At 33.1% G+C, this 13,842-nt stretch overlaps 1 non-coding gene across 1 annotated transcript; it reads left to right on the top strand.

The window, feature by feature from the left end:
• The first annotated feature begins 2,706 nt into the window (after positions 1 to 2,706).
• On the top strand, positions 2,707 to 2,811 carry LOC137211515 (U6 spliceosomal RNA). The gene has a single exon (XR_010937119.1). It is a non-coding gene; the product is annotated as a U6 spliceosomal RNA (small nuclear RNA).
• Positions 2,812 to 13,842: the final 11,031 nt, after the last annotated feature.

Here is a 13,842-nt window from a genome sequence, read left to right on the forward strand (position 1 = left end):
GCATGGGTCCATTTTGTCCACAAGGACTGAACATCTTCCATTCACACCCTTCTTGATTCTAATTGGTTATTAACCCTATTCTTCTCCTTATCTCACAAACTGGTGAGGGAATAAAAATGCAAAAAAAAAAAAAAGAAATGATTATCTTGACTCTAGTCCCTTATAAGCAAAAAGAAATTAAAAAAAACATTTAATGAGATATTCATAAAATGAGAGAATTCTTCTCTTTCTCTGCGATAGAAATGAAGGACATAAATATGACTTAATATATAGCTATACCTGGTGTGTAGAGCCAAAAGTAGTATTTCCATCTTGTTGACTCTTTCTTTCAAAGTACAGAAACATCTAATCAACTGCTTTCTGCAATAATGAAAATTAATATACTATAGTCAAAGATATATTTAAACATATATTTGAAAAAAACTCTGTGGGATAGACAGCATTTTTTTTTTTTCATTTTAAATGAGAGAAAACTGATGCTCAAAGTTTAAATTTTATTCAGAAACTCACTCATATTTAAACTTCAAAGCCCATTCAATTTCCATTATACTATGAAGTAGGGTGATGCCCCCAATATGGAGGTTTAGTCAGAAAGTACAGTTCCACAATTCAGATTTTACAAATGGAACAAGTTAAGATCCTTGCAAGTGTCTTGGTGACTATATTGTTAAAATGGAGTGGAGAGAAGTTTAATGTTGCTCAGGATTCTAGGGGGTTGGAGGTGTTACACCTGGTCACTTGAAAATAGCTTGTTAGATATAAGATTGGTTTTAAGGAAAAGTGGTTTTCTGGGGGATGAGTATTGGCAGAGGATAAGATTGAAAAGCAGGGCCCTGATAAGAAAAATAAATGAATGTATTCATTCACAGCCTCTCTTGGAGGCCAACACAGGGCAATTTGTCTACATGAGCTCTCCCCGCTGGGAACAGATATAACAGTGGTGTCGGTCAGGGGCCAACCAGAGCACACTCTTCAAGCAAAGACAAAAGAGCATTCCTTTAGCCTGAAACAGGGTAAAATATTCCCACCTGAAATCATAAGCTCAGCCCAGGTGGTGTCGGGTTCTTTATCTCTTGATAAGAAAGTGTTGCAAACACAAAGCCCAGTCTTAAGTGGCCCACTGGGGGCCAAAAGACTACATGCACAAGGAAACTGCCTTTACCAAAAGATAATCTGATTTAAATCCACTTCTTTTCTTTTGCAAATGACTTTGTTTTTACAACAGTCCATGAACTTTTAAGATCTCTTTATTCCTTTTTTTAAAAAAAATATTGGAATATAGTTTATTTACAATGTTTTAGTTTCTTCTGTACAGCAAAGTGAATCAGTTATATATATATATATATATATATATACATATATCCACTCTTTTTAAGATTCTTTTCCCATAAGATTTCCTTTTTCTTAATATTTAAAATTTCAACAGATATTTCTGTTTTTTTTTTTTTTACATTTTAATCATTCAGTATAACCTTTAAATATAAATATGTGGTTTTCATCTCTAAACCATTTTTCTATTATTTCTTTAACATTTTTTCCTCCCAATATTTTCTGTTCTCTTTTCTAGAGCCTCCTATTAGGTTTTTGGACCTATGAATCACATTACTTATATTTTCCATTTTTATCTTTCTGCGTAGCTTTTAAGCAAATTTCCTCAAATATAGTTTTAGCAATTTTTTTTGTGTGTGTGTGTGGTATGTGGGCCTCTCACCACTGCAGCCTCTCCCGTTGCGGAGCACAGGCTCCGGACTCACAGGCTCAGCGGCCATGGCTCACGGGCCCAGCCGCTCCGCGGCGGCATGTGGGATCTTCCTGGACCGGGGCATGAACCCGCGTCCCCTGCATCGGCAGGCGGACTCTCAACCACTGCGCCACCAGGGAAGCCCAGTTTTAGCATTTAAAAAAAAATTTTAACTACAAATATTTAATATATAGAGCGGTTTATTATATGTATATATATATGTGCATATGTCAGTATTTTTTATATTCACACACACAAGTGTGTATATAAATTTTTCAACAGCAAAAGCAGCTTAGATACCCATTACTTGAAAAGTGGATAAATTATATCACATATATTCCACATACATATATCAACATATATCAACTTTAAGAAACTAATGCTGAGTGAAAAATGAAGCAAAATGAGACATAAAAATATTCAAACAGTACTTTATCTAGGAACATAAAAATTATATATACTTATATATATAAATAAATTATATATATATAATATATATGTATATTACAATTATGGTTTCCTATTGTAATGAAAGAGAATGGAAGAAACTGAATGGTTTGTGTAGAAAAAAGTAAAAAAAAAAAATCATTAAATTAAAAAAAGTCTTTTCATAGGCCAATGATAAAGATTCTCTCTCTCTCTCTCTCTCTCTCTCTCTCTCTCTCTCTGGTCAAATAACAAAATGCACCTAATTAATGCATATTAATTTGTATTCAGTAAATTTGTCACTGCTGTTACAGATCAAGGACTCATGCTGTCTGACTGGAATAGAAGCCAGTATTACGGTACTGGCTTTCTGAGGAAAGAAACAGCTTTGTGAGGTTGACCATCAAGGAGACAGAAGGCAGGGCTCAAATACAAAATACAAATTCTTCCTAGTATTAATTCAAAGGAATGCCATCATTCCATTTGGTGGATTTCCTGAAGCTCTAAATGGGATTACTTTGAGAGAAAAACACTCCAATGTTTGCTTCAGCAGCCCATATACAAAAAATGCAATGATGCAGAAAAGCTTAGCATGGTCCCTGTGCAAGAATAACATGTACATTTGTGAAGTGTTCTCTATTTTTTTCTATTTTTTATTGTTCATATGCTCCAGAGTTTTTCTTAAAGTAAAAAAATATTTTGGAAATAGATAGTGGTGATGGTTGCACAATGTAGTGAATGTAAATAAGGTAAACAAAATTTATGTTTAAAAATTGTTAAAATAGCAAAGTATATATATATATATATATATATATATATACAAAATAAGGGTACACAAAATACAGTTAATTTATAAAAGTTCCATTATATTGCATCATTGTTCTCCATTCTCTTTACTCTTTTAAGGGAAAATTGAAAATTAAATAGAAGGATAAGAATATAACCTGGTATCATTATTTGTTTTTTACCCATTTTAAAGCTCAATAACAAATATAGTAGTGATTTACATATGGAATACATTGAAAAATTAATAGATCACCTGTAATAATAGCCATGGCAGGACATTTTTTTTTAATCTCACAGAGTCATTCCTAAAAATATATTGCTTGTTTATATATAAATTGTTTTGCCTTTTAATCTGCTGGTATATTCAAAATTTATTTCTGAATCTCTTGCCATTTTGCTAGAACTGTGCTCTCACCAACTTCATTTTTCTTACTCATTGTGCTAAAGAGCCAAAATCTTTTAATTCTGTATTTACAGAAATGATGCTTGACATGTTATACCATCTTTTAATTTTTGTTTGTCTTAAAAATAATAACATAATTCTAGAACTGTTCTAAAGCCAAATATATGTTTATTAAACACACAGGATTGTCTTTTCTTTTGAACTGCCTCACAGAACATCACCAACTGTCAGAAGATACCAGATTTAGTATGATAATCACTGTTCTCTTACTAAACATGCAATTCTAAATAAGATTTATTTTGTGTCTGCTCAGTTACCTAGACTAATATCAATTCTGTAACAATATCATATCAGAATGTAGTCATGACAGCAACACAACATATGTAGTAAGAAGAACTAGTTTTTTTGTTCTTTATTTAGATCTTTCTAACTTAACTTTTTAAATACATTGTAGGTTTGCTGATAATAACATGTGCCAGACCTAACTACTTCAGTTAGTTTAAGAGATAACTAAAATATCTTTGAAATGATTCTGTACACTAGGGGAAATAATTATTACAAATATTATTTGTGGAGTTTGGTAGCACAGTAACTGTAGAAATTAAACAATTCACTGAAAACACATGAACACATTCATTGAAATAAAATGGAATTCATCACAAGAAACTGCAGGGTAGTTCTTTTCCCCTATACTACCTAGGTTTTATTTGTCTCTTGTCATTTTCATTTCTAGTATTATCCGTAAAGAAAAACAGAGATTTCAATTCATCTACTGATAACAAGGGCTGATTGTATCCAGTGAAATTCATTACTGCTTTGATTTTTACATAGTGCCCTCCCTCTGTTTGAGCTGTTGTCTTCTTGTCATGTCCACTTTTTTCTCGTAGTCAAGATCACTCTGATCTGTACTTTGATATTCATTTCCTTGCTGCCTCTTGCACACTACATAATGACATGAATGTCTATCATGTTGAAGAAAGAAGATACTGTTTTTGGTACTTTAAAATAAGTGAATTTAGGGTTTTGTTGCTGCATATACAAAAATAATGTACCGTGAAGTGTAAAATTATTTTTAAATGATACTGAAATGTGTAAAGTTAATAAATAACTAACAAAGGGAAAAAATCAGAGGCAAGAAAAGAAAAAAAAAGTACCATAGTTAAGAGATTTAAATCTGTGTTTTTTTCTTGGTGCTGTTTCCCTCAATGCTTATAGAAAACATTGCAATAGATCTCATATGTACTATTTATGCATTGTGCACTTGCTTCAAATTGTTTATGTCTATAAAAAGTTAATGTGTATATACCCTTTTATCTGTGTGAGGTATGAATCAATAATTTATCTTAATATGTGTTTTAGGAAATCTAAGATATTTGCATACCTTATTACCCTTATTGAGCAAGGTAAGTTAAGAGTTGTGTTATTGTTCAAGTTGACACATCCTCATATGATGTAATTTTTCTTGAGCTTGATTATCTAACACAGTTATAAACACAGTGTATTGAACACTTACTCTGTTCTGAGCACAAAATATTGTATTTGAATTTCTTGAAGCATTTCAAAGATATTCCCAAGACCAAGGGGATCTTACAATTTCACACAACCCCATTTACACTTGGAATTATAAAGTATTCTAATTTGACAGTGATTGAGGTATAAAATGATATCCCAAATTTCCTTTAATCAGCATTTTTAAATGCCAAAGATTTTGAGCACTTCTTCATATGCTTATTCTCTCTTTGGGTTTCTTATTCTGTAAAGTGTCTATATACACTCTTTATACACTTTCTATTACAGTTTCAGTACCTTTGCTGTTAATTTGAAGAAGTTTTTTGTATATTCTAGATATTTGTTTTTTCTATCAGACATATTCAATTCTGTCCTCTAACTTTTAAATTCATGCAAATTTTATGCAATCCTGACTTCAGAAATTTTTATTTTTGAGAAACCTGAAAATTGCTCAAAAATATATAGAGTATAAGAATGCACAAAGACCCCAGTAATTTTTTTTAAAAAGAAGATAAAGACTTACTATAGTATACTATAGCATCTCATATGTTTTAAAATTTAGCATGTGTAAGAACACACTGATAAACCAATTGAAAGAACAGAGAGCTGAAAACAGACCATTTATAGATGGTCTTCTCAAATACAATAAAGTGTTATCATAAATCATTGAAAAAAGATGGAGAATTTCAGTAGATTGCATCAGGAAACCTAGCTCTCCGTATAGAGAAAAAGAAATTTAATCAAATGTGACACACAAGGATGGAACTTAGATGGATTGAATATTTAACTTTGAAGAATAAACTGTAAAGTTAATAAAGGAAATTGAAAAAAAAAAAACAAACTTTATTGTATCCTAGAGGCAGAAAAGAAACTTCTGGCATAAAACCTTTACAGAACAAATGACAAGACAAAAAATGATAGATTTAGTTACATCAAAACTAAAGATTTCTTTTTATAAAGGACATTACTGTCATTTTCAAATTTATTCACTACCAATAGAGAATGAAAAATATATTTAAAAAAAGTGATACCGGGCTTCCCTGGTGGCGCAGTGGTTGAGAGTCCGCCTGCCGATGCAGGGAACACGGGTTCGTGCCCTGGTCCGGGAAGATCCCACATGCCGCCGAGCGGCTGGGTCCGTGAGCCATGGCCGCTGAGCCTGCGCATCCGGAGCCTGTGCTCCGCAATGGGAGAGGCCACAACAGTGAGAGGCCCGCGTACCACAAAAAAAAAAAAATAATAATAATAATTTTTAAAAATTAAAAAAAAAAAGGAGAGGTGATTACACGGGGGCAAGAGTACAAGGAGGTGGGGCTCTTTGGGGGCCATTTTAGAGGCTACTTCCTGTAATAGGTAAATGAATAGTGATAAGGACTAAGGAGAAAAGTTATGCAGAGAAGAAGGTAAGTTTCCGGGGAAAGTTGAAATTTTAGATAGGATGAGAAGACAGCACTGACAATGAAATTTGACACAAGTAAAGGGTGATGACACATGTGAATATGCGAGACAAGATCATTCAAGACTGAGAAAATGGCAAATAAAGAGACCTTGATATGTAACAAATCAGTAACGAGAAAATTAAAATTAGCACATACTGAGAAAGTTATAATTGGCTCTCTCACTCATTAGGTTAGGATAACAGACAAGGCCAGCTCAAAGTTAACATGAAACAATATGTATCTGAGGATATGCTACAGCTGTAAAGTGTCATAACAATCACCTCCTTTAGTGACTACTGATTTCTTAATCGCTGAGAAACTCTGTCTCCTGAAAATCATACCATCAGAAACGTTGTGGTTTGAAACAATATAACTAAGAATTAAACATGCCACTCTTGCCTGGATATCTATGTCATTTGGTATTGAGTCCAGCCTCAATTTTCAATCCAGGTCCAGAGATGCAGATAATAGTTTTCTGGACACAACATTCCACATTTAAATTAACTTTGTCATTTCCATGGAAACAGGATCCTGGGTCCACTTTCCAATCCAGACCTCACGTTGACCCTGTTACACAAAGCCCAGCTCTGTTTTTAGCCTATCAAACACTGCTTCAGCTAGAGTTCACCTACATGCCACCTGTCCCAAATCCTATAATAACTGTCTTTTCTCCTTTGTGGAAACATGTTTTTGTTCCCCCAATGTACAGTCTTTCTCACTAAGATAGGTCTATAAGCTTGACTTTGGGGGACTACAAGCTTGTTCTCATTGGTCTTAGATTGATTGGGCTGGAAAAGTAAGGCGTGTTGAGAGAATGAAGAAGAGGCAGTTAGCAGAGGAGGACAGAGAAATACATTTTTTCCTCCTTCAGGGTAACAAAGGGTCTACTCAAATGGAGGGTACTATTATATTGCTGGCATTGCATCACTAATATCATTAATTTCATTGGAGAAAATTGAACAAACTAATTGAATAACATGGTTGGAGATATTTTGGATGGATAATAATAAATTTTCAGTCTTGGATACATGGTGGGATTGAAGTTAATTTAATGTGCTATTTGTTTTCTGGAGGAAGGTTCTACACTGCCCACTTTGGGAACCAGAATAATACCTATGAAGCAGTTGTTTGTGTTTTGAAAGTAGCTGATGGAAGTTAAGAGTAGAATAGCCAAGATAGACTTCTGTTTTTTTCTCCCAAAGGAGATCACTAAACCCTGGATGGCCAAAATTTGTGACTAGCAGGTAAAAGTATTTAATACTGAGTATGGATGTGGGCATGGATACTTACTCGAAGTAGTATTTCTGGTAGCTTGTCTTTGTTTTGATTTTCTGAGTGGGTGCAGAAATCTAGTACTAGCTGTGAGCACATGGCTGTCCCACCCAATCCCTACTGGGGCCAAGCAACAGTTCTGGGTAAGGGTGTCTGTAAAGAAAATTAAAACTTGCCCTCAGGAGCTCTTTTTCAAAGTTTAACCTTTTTGGAGGATGAGTTGGGCAAAGCATGTTACTAAGTCCATTTGGATACATAACTTATCCATATAACCAACCTAAAATTTACCAATAATACAATGTCTCATAATAATTATTATTCCATTTATTTAGCTCCTGTGTCTACCTCTAAACTGGTTGTGAATTTATGTGGAATGCATATTATGGATGGGTACTATAAAGCTTCAACAGTCTGTACTAGCTACCATCCTATTTTTTGGTTCTCCATCTTATCCAAACCTCTGAACAATATTATCTACATTTGCTATCTACACTTTCTCATTTCTCTAGCAAGTTATTCTAATCTGACTTTCATTACCCAAACTCTGCTGAAGCCCTTTTAAAGTTTATAGTGATCTCCATGTTGCTAAACGTTCAACATTTGGAACGTTTGACCATTCTCTCTTTCATGATATGCTTTTTTCCCTTAGCTTCTACATACCTCCCATCAACATGTCTCCACTTTTTAACTGATATTTCATTCTTTACTCCACCTGTAAAATCTAAAACCTGAGGAGCTCAACTTTGGTTTTCAGTCCTTGTCTTCTTCTGTGCTTCCTATAGAGAACCTCTTATGATCTTAATCTTAAATGTAGTTCACACACACACACACACACACAACGGTTCCCAAGATATTTTGTCCAGACATCATGTGTTTCATAAGCTCCTTCAGACCCAAAATCAATGAAGCATCTACTTACCACCTTTATCTAGATAACTAACATGTACCTCAGGTTTATGATTTCAAACTTTACTACCTTCATCCCCTCCAAAGCTGCTCATGTTTAGTTTTCCCTTTCGTATTAAATAGTGTTCCAGTCCATTCATATCTTCCATTTTAAACCCAACAGTCATCTTTTCCTTGTTACCTTCCCCACCCCACATACATTTAATCCTTGTGCATAGATTCTATAAATTCACTTCAAACTGCCATCATCTCTATCTTGAAAAAAATGCAGTAAACACTTATCAGATCTCTCTTCAATGATTCTTATTTCCCTCCAAACAATTCTATTCTATAGGCTCAAATTGTTCTGATCTAATATGATTATATTTCTATCCATATGATAATTTTTAAGCCTGTACCTTTTAACCTTATAGCCCATTTTTCATAAATTAGAGTGATTTTTTTTAATGGAAGTAAGTCACGCCGTTCTCTCCTCAAAATCATCCCATAACATCCCACTATGAAAGGACATTTTTAATAATTTTAGCATTGGACTTACAGATTGTGTAAGAAAGCACAACTTTTCTTTTCATCCTCAATTTCATCCACTACTCAATCTCTACCCTATGCTCCAGTAACTGGACTGCTCATCATTGCCATAAATAAGTCATGTCATTTCTAGGGCTGTTTTTCAGAACCTCTGTTCTCCTATCTCAATGAAAAAATCTAAGCCAAGTACTTCAAGGTCTAAGTCAAATGACAACTCTTTGATAAAGTCTTTTTTCTTCTTCCCTTCTGGTCTTTCATGATCTCTTTGTAGATACATTTTATAGCACGTGTAATTTATAAATAGATGAGTACATATCTACCTTTTCTCATTATTTTAGACTGCCAGACTTCTAAGACTTATTAACCATATCCCCAGTTCCTAGCACATGGTCCCTAGTTCAAAGGGAATAGTTTAGAACTGATGATTGAATCACATTGAGATAATACTAATTATCTACTAATAAGTGATTGATAAAGTTAGGTAATTTAGCCTTGAGATTTTGTACTCATTAAATACCATTTTCAACTCTTTTCTCTGTCTTACTTTGAACATTTATGCCCCAAAATGCTTCTGTTGTAAATAAGTAACAAAAATATATTTTGCCCACAGGTTAGACAACAACCATGAAATCATTTTCATAGATTTTTGAATTTATTAAATAGTGTAACTACCATTAGTACAGAAGAAAGTTGTAATAGTGCTGTTTATTTTCTGCATAGGCAAAATATGCTGAAATTTGGGAATTAGTCTCTGTTACTTAGTACCATGGTAAACATGATGTCAAGTTGTACATGAATAAGGCATAGATTTCTTAGAATTCAAGAAATAAGCATGTGATACTGTTAATATTAATATGTTATTATTAGTCTCAGTAGAATTTCTAACCATGTCACTTAGTCTGCAGCATATGGCTGAACAGGCCTAACACACTTTCCTTCCTCTGGCCACAAATTCCCATTCCCTAGTTCTGCATAGCATATAGAGAAACTGCACATCTCCAACACATTGCCTAAATAAACCGGCTTTACTTAAGAAACTGGAGGAATAGCTCTATAGCACATAGACTGGTTAACATTCATAGGTTGCACAATCATGACTATGGTAATGAAATGAAACAAAATAAGAAAAACAAATAAATTATGCATTTACACCCATTAAAAGTTTAATAACGAAAATATGATGCTCTATGGTGAGCCACAAGAAAAGAGAAAATCTGAACAGTTAGAAAAACGGGACTTCCCCATCATTAAATAGCCTGAGGGCTGTACTTAAAATATGTCACTTAACCAGTGCCTTACTGCTTGAAGTGCCTTACTGCTTACTGCTTGAAGTGCCTTACTGCTAAGGCACCTGAAGTGCCTTACTGCTTAATCACATAATGGTCTCAGTCTGTATGGAACACAGCCCATTGCCAATCCAGCTCATCTTTATTTTTCTCTCTCTCTCAGTCTCCATTTTCTTCTTCTTATTATTATTTTTTTGGTAATCTCTCTTATCCTAATACGTGTGACTTAACCCCCAATATACATACACAATACCCCAAAGTGATTCCCTGTAAGGCTTGTTCAAAATATGATTTGTGAGAGAGATTTTGATTTTACAACAGTAAGCTGAATTCTGAGGAAAAAGTAAGAAAACCCTCCTCCACAAGGATTTCGTTCAGCCCACTTTTAAACTTGATCCATAATTTGATCAAATGCTCTTGGGCACTATTAAATAGTAATAATGAACTTCACCTAAAGCCCTTAATAATTTTGTTCCACATTTCCTTCTCTAATTATCCACTATTCCCTATTTATTACTACTTCATTCTCTGCCTCAGGCTGTCTAAAAATACTAAGAATGATAAATTAAACAATACATTTGGCACTAAGTTAACCTGTGGGGAGGGTTATAATTTAATGGGTTGTCTTCTGAATTAATTATTTCTGAATTATTTAATTGTAGTTTCTAAACAAATTTCTTAGAATATGTGACATTAGAACTTGCAGTATATTTCTCATAAAATTATTATGGCAAAATCACAGGTTATTATAATTATCTATTTCAGTTTAATTTTATGGTAATTTTACTATACATATATACAGGTTTACTGATTATATTTTTACTAACAAGTATTGTCTTCTACAGAAGTTTAACAATATTTTCCTTAATATCTTGCCAGTGCAGACATTAAATTCTTGACATTTTGAAACCAGTGCCTTTTTCCCCCCTAAGTAACAATAACCATTGACTTTTATATTAAAGTCTTATGAGTCTCACTCTAGTTATAGTTTTTTAGATTAAGTACTACTTTAGAGAAGTTGGTGATACATTGTACATTATTTACTTAAACCCCTCAGTCTCATTAAAGTTCTGTGATAATCAATTTCAGATTCTCTGAGCTAAAAATCTCATTTTATCAGGAGAAACTGTCATTTAGAAGAATCCACATTGCAAAATGACAATCCACATTGCAAACTGTCATTTAGAAGAATCCACATTGCAAAATGACAATGTCATTTTTAACCCATTTTTAACCCATAAAGCTGAACTTTTATGAAAGTTTCTTACAATGCCAATAAACAAAAACTTCTCAACCATTCATCAGTAGTCAGCAGGTCTAGAAGTGGAACAGGTCAGCTGGTCTTAACCTCTGAATTTTCCCCAATTAATTACCTACTACATCCAGCCCACAAAAGTCTTCTCAAATTCTATGTTAGAATGGTTGTAGTGTCGATCCAAAGCTCTTTACAACCTCCTTTAATACTTTGATCTACTGGACAGATACTTTTTAATACTTTAAAATGCTCAGTGGTAGAAAGAAAGTTTGCATGAAGTACTAGGATATTATTCAACTGTAAAGTCTTAAATTTCCAAAGTATATCAGGTCCTTTAATATATAAAATATATATATAATATATATATATATAAATTATATATTTTTTCTTTTACATATTGTTCAATCTTAACTACAGAAGGACTAAGCTCATTAGGTGCTGTTAACCACAGACTAATTTTATTCTTAACACTTAGAATAAAATAGCTCCTGAATCTCTCAAAAATACCAATGATATAACTGTCTCAGAAAGAAATATTTAGGAAGGTAAATGCATTTCAAAAGGAAAGTATAATTCTTATACAGTACAGGTAGGAAGTATAAATTGCTACATGGTCTTTGGAATACTATTTGACACTATCAAATTTAAACATGCATGCACTCAAATGACTCAACAGTTTTGTAAATGGATACACAAGTGCACCAACAGAATTGACAAGAATATTCATAGAAAAAATATTGTATAAAATCCACAAAGTGGTAATAAAGATAAATAGTAAATTGGAAAAAAATATAAATTACAACATCTACATACAGTGGGGAAATTATGTAGTGACAAAAAATAAATAACTATAGTTTCATGCAACAATATGGCTAAATCTTACTAACACAATGTTGATTGAAATAAGCCAAACACAAATAATGTATTAATTCATTTATCTAGTATCCAATAACAGGCAAATCAATCTGTAGAACTGAAGTCAGGACAGTGGTTACTTTCAGGGAGAAGGGAGGTAGTGTGAATGGGTGTGGCCACAAGCCTGGATTCTGGGCTTTTGGCAACATGACTTGACCAAGGTAGCGGTTACACAAATGTGTTTGCTCATTCAATTGTACACTTCTATATGTCCATAGTGCTTCAACTAAAATGGTAAAAAATTCAATTTGACATATTTAAGTATTAACATCTATTTTTTTTTTCTTTTGGCCATTATCACCATCATTTACACAGCTATCTACCTTAAAGACTTCAATTTGATTCATCTCTTTCCCTCATTTCCTAATTCAAACTGCCATGAATTATTTAATTGGGGGTTTTGAAATATGTTTTACAATTGTCCTTCCTATGATCCAATTTGATCTTCATGCCCATTACTATTCTAATAGAGATTCTCCCCAGTTCAAACTCCCTCAGACAGATCTGATTTAAATTTGTTTTATCTGTCTTAGATAATTTTCTTGAGCCACTACTGTTAGAATTTGAGACTTATGACCAAATAGTCTCTTTAGTGAATTTGATCACCTACCAGAAAATGAGTAAACCATTTTGCTTTGCTTTGGAGGCCCTCCATTTTCTTATACTTACAATTTTATTATTACTTACCCAGGTTTTCTGTACAAAGGGCTTCTTCAGAAAGACTTCCATTCTCTATATATTATGGAAAATATATTCTCATAACAGTTTCTTATTTTAGATGTTCATTCATTTTCTTTTTTCTTTATTTACTCATACTTCAACTTCTTTGTTTCAGCTATTTCATGAAGTTTTGTTTGATAATACCAGATTGACTGGTATCCCCTTCTTTTGTAACACTTCTACCATTCTTACAAAATGCACAGTATGATGATTAATTACACTCATTTACTTATAAAGATTCTATTAATATTATGTGTCAGGGTCTGCACATATGCAGATGTAATAATACGTACGGGGATGTGTAGAAGAGTTCTATGCTCTGTTCTGCAAAATCTCACAGTCATATACAGATAAAAGTAAGGAAACACATAACTAGAGTATACTGGAGTGTTCAACATTGTAATATTTTTTAATATTGTGCGAATGTAGGGCAGAAAGAAATAAAGAATTTCTTTAAAAGAGTATTGTGGGTTTCACAAAGGGGACTATAAACTGCATTCAATAAGCTAGAATAAGAAGTTTCCCATTTGTTTGGTTGATGGATGGACATTGAAGTGACTGAGTTAGTGTGTCGTGATTTTATTTTTACATGTATTTAGTAAAATTTTGGTAACAATATTTTTATGTCATCATTTTTTTGTCTATCTCCGACAATG

The sequence above is a fragment of the Pseudorca crassidens genome, chromosome 18 (assembly GCF_039906515.1).
Source record: "Pseudorca crassidens isolate mPseCra1 chromosome 18, mPseCra1.hap1, whole genome shotgun sequence".
NCBI lineage: Eukaryota > Metazoa > Chordata > Mammalia > Artiodactyla > Delphinidae > Pseudorca > Pseudorca crassidens.